The 14,033-nt window shown below is 43.5% G+C and overlaps 1 protein-coding gene and 3 non-coding genes across 5 annotated transcripts in view; 1 reads left to right on the top strand and 3 right to left on the bottom strand.

Moving 5' to 3' along the window:
• The window catches only part of zgc:109889 (uncharacterized protein LOC553542 homolog), a 55,480-nt gene extending 42,875 nt beyond the window's left edge, over positions 1 to 12,605 (bottom strand). Inside the window, exon 1 of one of the 2 annotated variants that reach the window (XM_040012531.1) lies at positions 12,306 to 12,605. The gene's annotated coding sequence lies outside the window, so the exon portion shown is untranslated. The remainder of the gene's footprint in view (positions 1 to 12,305) is intronic. The other variant, XM_040012533.1, reaches the window with a different exon arrangement.
• trnak-cuu lies at positions 8,747 to 8,819 on the top strand. Its single transcript has one exon. It is a non-coding gene; the product is annotated as a tRNA-Lys (tRNA).
• On the bottom strand, positions 9,207 to 9,279 carry trnak-cuu. The gene has a single exon. It is a non-coding gene; the product is annotated as a tRNA-Lys (tRNA).
• trnak-cuu lies at positions 11,231 to 11,303 on the bottom strand. Its single transcript has one exon. It is a non-coding gene; the product is annotated as a tRNA-Lys (tRNA).
• Positions 12,606 to 14,033: the final 1,428 nt, after the last annotated feature.

The following is a 14,033-nucleotide window of genomic DNA, read 5'->3' as shown; positions in this document are numbered from 1 at the left end:
CTTAAATCACCTTTCCTCCTCACTCTGACGCTCAGTTTGACCTTGAGTAGGCTGTCCTGATCATATCTACATGCCTTAAAGCAGTGCCATGTGATACGGCTCATTATTCAAGTTACCAAACAGGCGAATGGGTGTAGCTAATGAAGTGACCAGTGGCTGTAAGTGCCCAGATTTATTTCAAGATGGCTGTCAAGCGACGAGAGAGCAAAACGTGGAACCTTGAATTCAGGGTTTAAGCACAAGTAACAGAAATTTAACAAAACTATTGCTTATTCACATTTAAAACAGTAAAGAGACTCATTATGTATAAAATCCATAGAGAAAGATATGTTGATGAACAATTTGTAAAACATGCCTTGAGTTCTTCTTATGGAGTTTGACCAACCAAAAATCTGAAATATTTCTGGAGCCACACGAAAACATCATCAACAACTCTTTTTTCATGACTAAGATAATTTAACGTCTTTTTTCTGGATGAAGAAACATGCAGCTCTTCAGAACCTTGTGGAGCCAAGAAGCAAACACTAATATCTGTGTAATGTTAACAGCTAGGCTTGTACAGCCAAGCCTGATTGACAGTCTGGGAGCGCACAGCTATGACAACAGCAAAGCGAGCCAACACAGTGAAACAGAGCTAATGTTTTATTCTGAGTCAGGATTACTCTGGTTTTTGCTCTGCAGGCCTGGGAAGCTCTCAGTTTGGTGGAACGCCAAATGTCAGCTAACAAAAGGCATCCGCGAGTACGAAGCAGAACAAAGCACTAAATAATAAAACATTTACAAAACTATGTATAAACAAAATGAGTGGGACGAGTGTTGTATGAAAAATCACGTGTTAAAAGGCAGGCTCGATGCAACGAAAAGAGCAGAAAAGTGTTTGTTTCTTATGTTGCATGAACCACACTGAATGTTAACAGCAGCGATGTCAGTTACAGCTTCATTTCTACCACCCCCAACCCCCAGCACGCTGACTCTTGCTTCCTTTCTCCTCCCCTCTTCCCTCATCCTTTAACTAACTGTATCCCTTACGCCCTCCCCCCCGCTCAGACTCGGCTCTCTTTGATGTCTGCATTTGTTGATGCTCTTGGATGAGGAGCCATTCTGCAAAAACGATGGCAATTACAGCGGTAGCACACATGCACACCTTTTTTTTGCGCTAATCCTCACTAAAAACAAATAATGCAAAAGAGAGAAGAAGCAGAGACGGGCAATTTAACGCTCTCTTTTTACTTCCTCTCTTTTTTTTGCCCCCCTCCTTCTGTGAGAAGAACCAGCAGACTCTGTGGAGTTGTTGTCATGGTTTCTTGGGAAGCGTTTTCATTTTTTGGCGATCAGAGCAGGGCTGCGAGAGACAGAAGAGAGTTTACACCGAGGCGATCGAGTTCTGCGAGGGATCTCAGTCACTTCATTGTTTCCAGTGTCTGTGTGTGTGCCTACAGTACCTCTTAAGTGAGGCTGAATGCAGATGAGCTGTTATGAAACAGCTACTTTAAAGCAGGCTGAACAAAACATATCAGATAAACACCAAGTGCACACACTCCTGACTGTCCAGCAGCATTTGCAATAACATTCAGAATCAGGGTTCTGGCTCCGTTTCCTAAATTCATCATCCTTTTTTGCCACATGGATCATTTAAACAAAGAGACCATTTATGGTCAAGTTGATGGTCTGGATTTGAAAGATAAAGCTTAATCAATCCTAATATCCAGTCCTATTTATAACTGGTGAGCGGGCTGTGCACCCGGTTACTGCTCTCTCGCCCCTCTTCACAAACATGGCTGTGGAGGCCAACTGTGCAGTTTCTAAAGTGTGCAAATGCTCTGCCTTTTTACTCAGACTGTAGATAAAAGATGAATGTATCCACTGTGATGAACATATTTTAAAGCCTTAATCTTTACATTCTTCATGGACACATTTACATTCTTCAAGAGGGCGGAGCACGCAGTTGTCAGCTAACACTAGCTAGCCTGGTTAGGCCTCAGGCACACAGGCCTAGGGACTGGAGGTTGGCAGGGAGAAAATGTGTGTTCCCTGAGCGGTTGGACAGTGGTTGCTGGCAGTTGCTAGGTTATTTAGATGCAACACCAAAAACCTCCCTGTGATTGCTTTGGTCACTGCCGCGGTTGTTTGCATGGAAGACGCCTCCTTGTCTGCGAGCACTCGCTAACTGCATGCCAAAATATGCAGACTGGGCAAGCTTTAGCTAATATTCACACACTGGTGTGTGCTCCTGTTGAGCAGTGTGTGAGTGTTACACAGAAAGCACTTAGGCAAGGAAAAAAGTGAATGGGAGAACGAGGCTTGTAGTACAAAGTGCTTTAAGTGCTCAAGCAGATGCAGTGCATTTACAGCCCTTTTCCCTACTGATTGGTGGTTACCACTAACAGGTCTCTAGGCGTGTGTGACTGCGTGACCAGGTCTTTAGTAATCAAATTCCACAGCGACCTCCAACCAATTGCCAACCAGTCTCTAGGCCTCAGTGACCTTGGGGAAAAGGGTGGTGCTTAACCGACACAACCCATACACCACAGCAGACACAGGTGTGGTGCATGAGGTAATGAACACTGCCTCAGTCTCTTGAGATTAGTATTTCAGAAGAGGTTATAGAACCAAAAGCAAAACCAAAAACAAAAGCAAGCACCTATGCTAAGTAGATTACAGGCACAAAGCTTGTTAGATAACAAAAAAGCTACCGAGCAGCCTCGAGCTAAATCACACAGAAGTATGAAACAGAGAGAGGAGCGCTGCTTACACTACAGCTTTACTCATGCTCGCTGATCCCCAGCACAGCCGATCCCTGAAGTCCAGTTTGTATCTGGTGTGATTGCTGCACGTGGGTTGGGGTGTGGAGTCGGTAGCATTTGTACACGTTACAAATGTAGTGTGGTCACTAACCTTGCCCAAGCACGGACCTCAAAAACGTTCTTAACCGCAGAATTTCTAAATAATAAACGTTTCTGTGCTCCGCCAGAGCGCTTCTTTAGAAACATGCGTGTGCATTAAAGACGAGGAGAGTGCGCGTGACAGGAAGGAGCTGAGATGCTGAAGCGAGGTGGAGCGTGCTTGGGCCTGCATCGGAGACGGGGAGGAGGAGGGGCCAACTGTGCTCGGGCACGGTGCGAGGTAACCAGGCCTAGTATGAATTAACTATAAATCATTGAAGCTCTCACAGCAAATGATTGGTGTTGGAGCTGGATAGCAGAACTAGGACACCGCTGCAATCGGTGACAGCTGAAGGTGAGACAGAGGAGGAGAAGTGAGGATGGAATCAGCAACACATGAGGGGGAAGAGCGCAATGACCACAGCTGTAACAGCTTTCCTCACGGAGTCCTGCAGGGACTGCTTTAAAACTCCGTGGGGTGCATTAAGGAACTACCTGATTAACCCCTTAATAAATATAGAGAACAGTTATTCCAAAGATATGGCCACAGAATAGCAGATGCCAGTCGCTTCAGACACACAATCATTTTCCATGCCCTCTTTTATCCTCCACTAATGTGGTTAGTAAACAGGTCAGCCACAGAATGAATGCAGTGAGCGCAGTGTTTCTGAGCTGCATTCAGTCCACCACTCTGTGTGTGTGTGTGTTGTGAAAACTCCCCTCGCACCCCTCTGCGACCCTCACAATTAAATGTGCCGACCTCAGCGCAATTGCAACAAGTCATCCAGCAGAACCGTGTGACCTGACACTGTCACACTTACAGCACACAGGCAAACTGGGCCTCCTGGTGCAGGGTTGGTGGGCGGTGAGCCCCGGATACTGGGACGAAGGCGAGGGGAGACGGGTCACATTAAAGCTGTGGATGTGATGCCTCACAGTGTCCCAGTTTCACTGCTCCCAGTTCAAAAATTGGGGAGGTGGAACGCGGCGAGCTGGTTCCAGCTCTCTGACTCCTAAAGCTGAGGAGCTACATGCTAACAGTAGAAACATCAGAAAATCAGAATCTCTGGTTTAATTTGTATCATTTTTGCTGCGCTGGACGTTTTTGTGCCTGATTATGTAATTTATTCAAGGAAAAATAAGGCCTGTGCAGACTTGCCTTTTTTTAGTTTTATCCATTTGTGTCACTTTAACTGTTGGATCTCATTTTGTGTTGTAAAAAAAAAAAGAAATTTTTGTCCTTAAAAAGCACTTTTCAATTTTTCAATTCAATTCAGTTTTATTTATTTTTAAAGACAATAATACAATGTAAGTGAATAAGATATACTTACTTCCTGACAGTGTTTGACCTCAGCACTGTGTCCCATCCTACTCAGCACTCATCATTTTTGAAAGACTCCTCATTTAAATAACTTTCTCCACCACAGCTGAAGCATATTTTGTGCTCATACATTTAGGTAAAACTATATTTTCCCCCATTTCTGTTACTCTTCTCTTCTAAAAAATGAAATTGCTTTACAGTTACTAGGCCTAGTCTAAAAATCATTAGAGACAGCATATCTCGCCTTTTAAAATACTAACAGAATATTTTTAAATTAGCAGAACTGAAAGAAATCCCCTTTGTTTTGATACATTTCCAATTAACTACCCAACAGTTACAGTTATGTCATTACAAAGGCTCTTTAATTATCTGCACAATGGGTGGAGAGAAAAGAAAAAACCTTCAAACGTGGCTTTTATTCCTGTGTACACGCACTGCTATCAGCTGATTTAAGCTAGCTGTGCAGGAAGGGAGGAGGAAAAGGGTGAAGGGGTGGGGTGGGTGATTTTGTCATTTTTAATGCATGAAAGCGCAAGAGCGTGACAGTAAACTGCATCGTGGACATATTTATAGCACTTCCACAACAACTTTGGCTGTTTGCAGGCATCCGTGCACGCAGACAGCATGCTAAAGCAAAGCTAGCGAAGACCTTAGAGGTGAGTGACCCTGGCCCAGCAGCCTGTCAGCACTGCTGAACAGTCAGGCTCAGGGCTTCTATTTCACCACGCCCCGTCGTTTTCTTCTTATACTGCAGAGCTGCAGTGTTACAGACGACGTGGAATTTGTTAAAAACTGAAGGGTTCATCATTCTCATTATTGCACTGCACATATAACAAGTACTTCCACTGACAAACTACTCTTTCCTTAACAATGTGTGACACGCTCACAGCTGAATGTTCTGCTCTAACGTGGCGATGAAGGCGTTCATGCAAAAAAACCCGTCTAAGTTCAAAGTCAGAGCTGCAACACAGCAGACCATCCATCCCACACAGATTTGCTTTTTCTGGCCAAGTGAAACGCTGCTGCACAGCAGAGCACCGTCAGACTCACAGGAAGCGGGGAATTGAGTGAAATCCAAGCTGTCTGTCGAGCAGCAGTGTGCAAGCCTCAGCCCACAGAAAGCTTCACTTTACAACATTACATTTTCCACTTTTTGATTAACTCTGGCAGAAAACACCTCAGACACGCAGCGCTGCAGAACACGGGCCTCCTCTGTGGAGCTGAAAAGCGACACGTTGTCTCACGACATATTCGATGAAAAATGACTCGTATGGAATAACAGAAAACTCAATAATTGGAGGTTTTCAAATTTACAGATGTAAGTAATTAAGTAACTGTGTTACTTGGTTTAGTAGATGCAGAAAACAGTGATTTCATAAAGTATTAGATCAAGTAAATTTGTAAAATCTTACATTGTAAAAAAGTAGGAAGAAAATACTTGAATTATAAGGTCAAGCACCCACCATGTCGCCATGGTAACTGCTCCCATCTTTTAAACAACAAGAGACAACAAATTTATTAAAGCAATGATGTCCTGTGATACAAGTACACGCTCACTGCTTTCATAGGAGATAAGGAGGTAAGATAACCAAATGCACTTGATTAAATGATCACCAGCAAATGTGAGTGCCGCTGTAGCACAAGTTTTGGTGGTTTGGAGCATTCAGGTGTGCGTTACCACCACAAACAATCCTACCAGGAGTGCACGTCCCAGCACATTCACCCAAAATTCAGACTGTGCAATATTCAGAGAAACTGCAAACAACCGAATTCAATTCAATTAGCTTTTATTTATATAGCATCAAAAGACAACAGTTAAAAGTAAAGACCCTATAACAGAGAGAAACCCTCAATAATCAAACAACCCAAGGGCAACATCTCACACTCTAAAACTGGGTCATGCAACAAGACAACGATCCCAAACACACAGCAGATCTACAACAGAATGACTGAAAAAGAAAACATTTCAAGGTGTTGCAACGATCCAGACCACAACCTGATTAAAACCTTCAGAGAGCCGTGCATAAATGAATGCAGTGGCTCTTCCCACTGAGAACAGAAGAAGTGAGAAAACAATATCACATTCTGCAGATTCTGAGGGAAAACACGGCCTGGAAACGCATCCAGCTGAGAGAGACAAAAAGTAAATATTTCCTGCCAACAATCTGAAATAATTTCCCCAAAGAACGGTGCACCAGAAGTAAGTTAATAATAAATGGACTCTGACAGCGCAGCCAGCAGGAGAAATCAAGTAAGAAACGGGGAATGTGAGGTTTGTAAACACAGAAAACAGCAGAAAGATATAAAGAACAACATCTATAACATGCAAATCAACTAAAAAATTTACTTTCAACCACTTTAGGCTTGGTACATATTCGACATGCAGTCATTGATCCATCCATCTTCTTCTGCTTACTCAATTCCAGTTGGAGCCTATCCCGGCTATTATAGCGTGAGAGGTGGGGTGCACGAGGACAGGTCACACTCATATTCACCCTACTAGCGCCTACTTAACTAGACTCGACTCTGTTTTGATCATTTTCCATTACAACTGAGTACCACCTCAATGTGGGTAGGGTTGTTATAGCAACGCAGTCTAAAGCCCCTTTTCCATTAGTACCTACTCTTATTGGCTCGCCACCGATCGCCACGACTCGACTCGGATCAACTGGTTTTCCATTATAATCCAGTACTACCTAACGTGCGTGATCGCCATTGTAGCAATGCGTCCAAGCATCCTGCGACGTAATTAATATGCAACACTAACGCTACAAAAAGTGGACGTTGAGGCAAAAATATACCTGCTGCTCGGTCTGTGGCTTTTCATTAGACTCGAGGATCAGGGTGTTGGTTTTTGTAGCCATATTCCTCATTGCTGGGTTTCAACAATGGTGGTTTTAACTTTTATGAACGAGATGGTCTCATGACTCATCGAGTGACGCTACTTACCAGCTAATCAGTGGCATGCAGTCTGACGATGGCACATTTTAGTAGCTGCTCAGGATCGCTTGGAAACCCGGGCAAGCAGGCACTAAAAAAGTACCTGGTACCAGGTACTACGACCTAATGGAAAACACTGCTTTCTTTTAAGTTGCCAAGTGAATATTTAAAAAACATATCTGAGCAGAGCTCTGTTTATGTTTTAAGACAAAAATAAGACACTCATAAGAAGTAAATGGGGCAGTGGCTCTAAGCGAATATGATACAACCACCTTTAAGTAAGAACAGAGCATGGAAAATTCACGACAGCCAGATCCTATTCAGCATGTCAGATGGTTATTCAAACAACAAAAAAGCCCAAGAGTCCACCTCTAAGCGGCCACATCACTCAGCGTGAGTGCACCCTGAAGAGCCTGCTGTGTATCTTCAGAAGTAATTCAAACCATTAACCACAACTGAACACGTGTTGGAGGGAAAATCCGAGGAAGGCAGAGATCTGTTGCAATAGTACAATAAAATCCCCACTTCCTGTCACCTGGAAATGTTTAAAGCTGACCAGCTCTGGTTCAGAGGCAGAGAAACAGGCTGGAGGTTCAATACCAGAACAGGCCCCTCAGGGAGGAAAGAACAGCAAATGCATGTCTGGAAAATGAATAATGTGCCTTCTACCGGAGAAAGAAAGAGGATCCCCTGAACGGCTGACTCCTGAAATACAGATTTTGGTGAAAAACACGGCACTTACTGATGGAATCCTAATCATCCTCTGAGGCAAACGTGGGAGACTGAGGGTTAAATCTCTCACAAAGTCAGAAAAAAAACACGCACAACTCATCTAAGATGGAAGGCTGTTTCCGGCTGGAAGCTACCCATTTATTTCTGCAGGGATGAAACTGAGAGTTCAAGCATCAACATCACTGAATCAGAGCTAATAAGCACTCATATGTGACTTTTAGACAACAACCTTCATTTGAATCTAGGGGGCCGTGAGGTCTCTAAAAGACCAGAAACTCAGAGGAGTGAGGCACAAACAAAGGGCTGAAGCTATATTTGATCCTTGTTCTGAAAAGAACGCTCATAAACAGGCCTGGTGCTGAACATAAACACAGCCTTCATCGCAAAGCGTGGATAAAGGACGAGTCGAACTAACTTGTTTCTTTTATGAGATTAAAGGAAAGATGTGTTCCAGTAATTTTACTGTGTGTGTTATTCTGCTGGTCACATGCTGGAACACGGTCAGGAACAACACTCAGGAAGGCTGTGGTGTTTAAAGGATCCATGACACCACCATCATCCTTAACAATAAAGGGCAGGATGGAGCCGTGCTTTCATGTTGTTTCATGCCAAATTCAGACTCTATCTTCCAAAAGCTGCAGTGGAAATCGAGACTCAGAGATTTTGGTAAATATTGACATGATTCAGGATTCATGACGAGAATCTCCTGTTCAGTCTCCCGCTTTATTGGATTGAGGTTTGGTGACCGTGGAGGCCATTTAAGTATAGTGAACCAGTCTGAGGTGATTTGAGCTCTGGGCCATGGTGTGTTATCCTGCTGGACAATATTCAAGTAGCCAGTGGTGTTTCGAGAACTCATCCAGAGGTGCAAGCCCGGCTAGCTCAGTCGGTAGAGCATGAGACTCTTAATCTCAGGGTCGTGGGTTCGAGCCCCACGTTGGGCGTTAGTGTTTTAGGACTTTACGGTCTAGTACAGATAATTGCTATAAAGTCTGCCTAATTGTGAAAGCTGTTAGTCAGAATGTATTAATCTGCACACTGTGTAATCCACAGTTCATCCAGTGTGCAGATTAATACATTAATACAAGCTGGTGGCTTAGTGGTAAATGACTGGTACTTGATAGGAGCTCTTGCAATGACTTCTTACCACTAGCCTAACTCACACACAGAAGCTTTATTAACCAAAAGTTCACATTCAGAGGATTCATTGACTGTCAAGAATTTATCAACACAGACAACCTCCACACCAAGATTCAGTATGATGCCCAAAGCTTGTTTTTCAGCAGCTTACATGACAGTAAACTGATGTAAGTTCTGTCTTATAAGAGAATCGCCCAACGTGGGGCTCGAACCCACGACCCTGAGATTAAGAATCTCATGCTCTACCGACTGAGCTAGCCGGGCTTACACAACCTAAACTACTTTCATTTCCAGGGGTACAACATACCATATAAGCAGGTCATCATCTTGACCACATCGACATGAATAGATGCATCAATTTACTGCCAGGTGGCTGATTAGATATTTGAATCACTGCAGGGATTTTAATTCATTACTCAAGACAAGAAAATGCTATTCTGGCTCAGTTCCCATGTAAAAAAAAGAAAGAAAACAAAGGTTCTAACACACCAAAGTTCTAAGAATGACAAAATAATTAGTGGATCTACAAACAAATAAATAGTACAAAACACTGTGTAAGGATGGGCGGATGGATTTTTGCTAGATAAGCTCAACAAATCTTAATGGATGTTGCTAAGTAATAGGCTAATAAGTAATAGCACCATAATGCATTAAGTAAAAACACTTAGGAAATAACTTCCTCAAAACAGGCCTTAGTTTAGTGCCTGTACACATTAATAATGTATTTTCACAAGTGTTATCTAATTGGCTGTAGTCAGGGCATCAGTAACTGTAAGTGGACTAAAAATACCTTTGGGGGAAAGGGGGGATTATGCATGTAAAAAGCCCTTGAAAACCAGAAAACTAGCCTTTGTGGCCACAGCAGAGCGCATGCCTTTGTCACCCAGCACAGCATCGCCCCTCCTTTGTCTTTGCTTCAAGCCCTGAAGTAACTCTGTGTACGAGTGTATGAATGTGTTTATGTGTGTACAGTTAGGCATCTGTGTGTGTGTGTTGTGCTGTGTGTCCCCTGTTGGAGCGTTTATGCTTATTTAGTGCTCACCGCTCTTCGCCCTTATTCCTCGATGATTCGCTTATGTAAGAAATCAGCGCAAGCCTCTCTGAGCACCGTCTCCAATGAATACAGCAGCTACACAAACGCACATAAAACAAGCCTATTATCTAATCACTGTTCACCCAGGCTGGAGTCTAGACTTGAAAGGATTCACAGAACTGGACTCAGTACATTAGTTCATAACAGAGCACTTATTTTCAGTGGCCAAATCTTGAAGTCATTCCACTTCCTGGATCGCTTACACTGGTAGAGGCCTCACTTTAAGATCCTATCCAATCCATGCAGATAAAGCTGTTATTCTGATTGGCTGCTTAATGTAAACAGAAGGTTTGTACTAGAGGTGGGTGGGGCTTCTGTGCTCTGCACTCACTGACATCATATAGAGTTATTGGTAAAACAAAGAAAAAGAAAAAAAGAAATCTGAAACGAAGTGTTTAGAGAGGTCTAAAGCTACTGTCATCATCTGGGGATTGAACCACCAACCCTTGTCAAGGAGGAAACAACCTCCTCTATGCCCTGAACGATTAGACCTTCCACTTGATGCATCAGGACGCGGTGTTACGCCAAAGGAAGCTTCTCCTCTGCAAAGTGGTAGGAGTGTGGCCTATTCTACCTTCTGAGTAACAGATTGCACATAAGCCAGACTTTATAGTAATTACTTGTAGTTTGCTGAGCCCCTTTTCCATTAGTACTTACTCAGATCGCCACGATTTTAAGGGTTTTCCATTAGGTCATAGTGCTTTGTACTAAATAGTGCCTGCTCGCCCGGGCTTCCAAGCAATCCGAGCAGGTAATGCATGCCACCGATTGGCTGGTAAGTGGCGTCACTCAAGGAGTGATTAGAGCGTCTCATTCACAAAAAATCAAAACGTCCATTTCTGAAACCCGGCAATGAGGAAAATGGCTACAAAAACACGATGTGGTAGATACGTGAAAAGCCACAGACGGAGCAGCAGGTATATTGTTGCCTCGACGTCCACATTTGTTGAAGCGTTCATGACTCATACCAATTATGTCACAGGACGCTGGGCTATGTTGCTTTGACAACAACCATTACTAGATTGTAATGGTAAACCAGTTGAGTAAATCCAAGGAGGTATAAATGGAAAAGGGGCATTAAACTGTAAACCATCCATAATAGGTTCTGTCTTAAAAGTGCAGCGCCCAACGTGGGGCTCGAACCCACGACCCTGAGATTAAGAGTCTCATGCTCTACCGACTGAGCTAGCCAGGCTTACAAAAGATTAAACACTTTTGCCTGTTGGGAACATATAGATACAGATAAACAACAGATTAAATTTTACTGAATAAATAATAAAGATTTGGATGACAACCAGACAAGTGTCTAATTCCTTTGCCCCACCCCATTTTTCGGACCATTATCCCCTGCCTCTTGCTTAAATAAAACATGGTAGAGAGCCAATAATGTGCACAAATCCCTCCAGGTGGCTGAGTTGGCTGGATTCACATTGCAGCAGGCCTCCATACTGGGAATATGAAATGAATTAATTAATTAAATTAAACACAGGAGCAACAGGAGCATCCTCGGGAGCAGAAGCAGCAAGAGAGGAGCCACAATAATAAAAACGTACTCATCTGGAATTCTTTTGATCTGACTGAGGCCTGTTTCACGGTTAAAGACATGAAAGCACAGCTTAATGGCCAATTTAATTCAGTATGGACGTATTAAAATATCTGCAGGAATTCCAAAAATTCCAAAGTCAGGTACGCAGAGACAGAAAAACGGGGGGGACAGACACGTAGAGACAAAGTGGATCCTCTGCACACGCTAATCCCCCCCACACCCTGCACACCTCCTGCATAAGCCCCACTGCTCTTTTTTTCTAGCCGCCACAAGCTAGTTTGCAGCCAAATCCCACAACACATTCTCCCAACTGCTGACATTTTGTTGCAGCCAGTGAGAGAGAGAGAGAGAGGGGAGGAGAGGCACCTGACCAACCGCACTGGGAGAGATGGAGGGGGGGAAGCGACGATCACGATTACAGGAGGGAGAAAATGGTGCGAAACCCGGCCGTCCTAAAGAAGCATGCAGCTCTTTCCTCTCGATTATCAAAGGGCTTCGTGTTTTCTGCGCGTGCAGCTCCGTGATGCAACAACAACAACAACAACAAATGCGCCCTCCCTTTCCCCCGTGTACCAGCTCCCAAGGGGAGCGGGCATGTGTCCACACCATCGCTGTCAAACGCAAAACCGATTTTTAGACGCCCCCTCTTACCTGGCTTCGGGCTCTCCCGTCACCTTCTCCTCTCCGCTTCTCCTCTCTCGGTTATTTAAACGCTTCTCACCGTTTCTCCTTCTCACCCTGCTCCGCATTTCATTTCGGAACGACCGTGTTGGAGGCTCGGGCCGGAGGGAGGATGGATGGTTGGATGGAGAAGAGGCGGAGCGGGCAGAGGAGCGGAAGCCTTTGAAGTGGAGAAATCTGGGTCCCTGCTCGCGTGGACCGGATTTATGTCGTTTCCAAGGCAGCGTCCGTCTAACCCGATGACCGCCAAGCTGCAATCTGGCGTACTGAGAAACCACTTCCGATTTGTCCTTCAAAATAAAAGTCTACTCTTTTTTTAGGTTTCTTACACACAAGTAGGTAAAACCTATTCACACGGCGCGTTTCAAAGATACAAATCACAAAGTGCTTAACAATAATATAAAGTAATAATTCTTCTGAATCTGAAATACTAAAGAAACAAAAAAGCATTTACAGTGCAGGTGATCAGAGGCACTCGAGATACAGTAACTTACTCAAGGATACGTCAACATGTAGAGTAGAGGATTTCGGAATGAACCACTGGCCTTCCGATGAAAAAAACAGCCTTATCTATGGATCGGGATTAATTACACTCTGCAGACTGGAAGAACCAGAACTTGTTCCTGCTTCCACTATAAGCCAGACTTCACAGTAGATCATTGTAGCTTCGTAGCATCATACTTGTGAATGATTTAAGGTCATAGCACAAAACACTAACACCCAACGTGGGGCTCGAACCCAGACTCATGCCTTTCCGACGTAGCCGGGCGCGGACACTGGGGTGATAGTGGACATAGAACTGAAAGTAAGTACACTGGTTGTCTTGTGAGACAAAATACATCCTCTTTACTGCATGAGTCTGTAACCAGCTGTATCCTTTTACTGTCCATTACCAGCTTTTCCATACATCCACTCTCTTCTGCCTATCCCAGCTATCATAGGGCGAGAGCTGGGGTACACCCTGGACAGGTCGCCAGTCTGTCGCAGGGCTAACACATACAGACAGACAACCATTCGCATTCACATTCACACCTATGGGCAATTTAGAATAACCAATTAACCTAACCCCACTAACTGCCACAAGATAAATAATATCAGCAGGGTGCCATTTCAAGGTAGTAACACTGTGAACAAACAAACAACAACAACAACAAAAAAAAACAAACAAGAAAAAGGGAGAAAAAGGCAATTTTTCCATGATTTTATCATTTCATCTGTAACTATCAGAACAAGAGCACTCACACAGTATAACTCTCTCCACAGGGTAAGAGCTATAATAAAACTGGATTTATTACGTTTTTATTACAATATGACGACATCAGCATGCTTTTATATTTCCACATAAATGTGGCCGTGACCTCTGATCTATGTTGGATTACATACTAAAATGGTGTATTTTTCTGTGTTTAACTATCAGATTGGAGAAGAGTTGGCTTTAAAACGTAACCAAAGTAATCCAAAGCTTAGTATGTCATTGTGACGTTTGAAGACAAAGAAAATTGTGGGTAATATAAAACTTTGAGTGGTTTTCACATTTGATGTGGCCCCGACTCAAGCTACTATTGGTTTCTACTATATCACAAAATTTGAACATGATAAACAAACTAACAGGTCATTACACATTCCTTTCTTTCTTAGGGAGAAATATCAGCACTGGGTCACAGCTACGATTCAGTGACATTTCATGGTAGTAACAAC

The sequence above is a fragment of the Simochromis diagramma genome, unplaced genomic scaffold (assembly GCF_900408965.1).
Source record: "Simochromis diagramma unplaced genomic scaffold, fSimDia1.1 OVJJ01000612.1, whole genome shotgun sequence".
NCBI lineage: Eukaryota > Metazoa > Chordata > Actinopteri > Cichliformes > Cichlidae > Simochromis > Simochromis diagramma.
The sequence above is the reverse complement of the archived record's forward strand: the minus strand, read 5'-3'. Positions and strand labels throughout refer to the sequence as shown.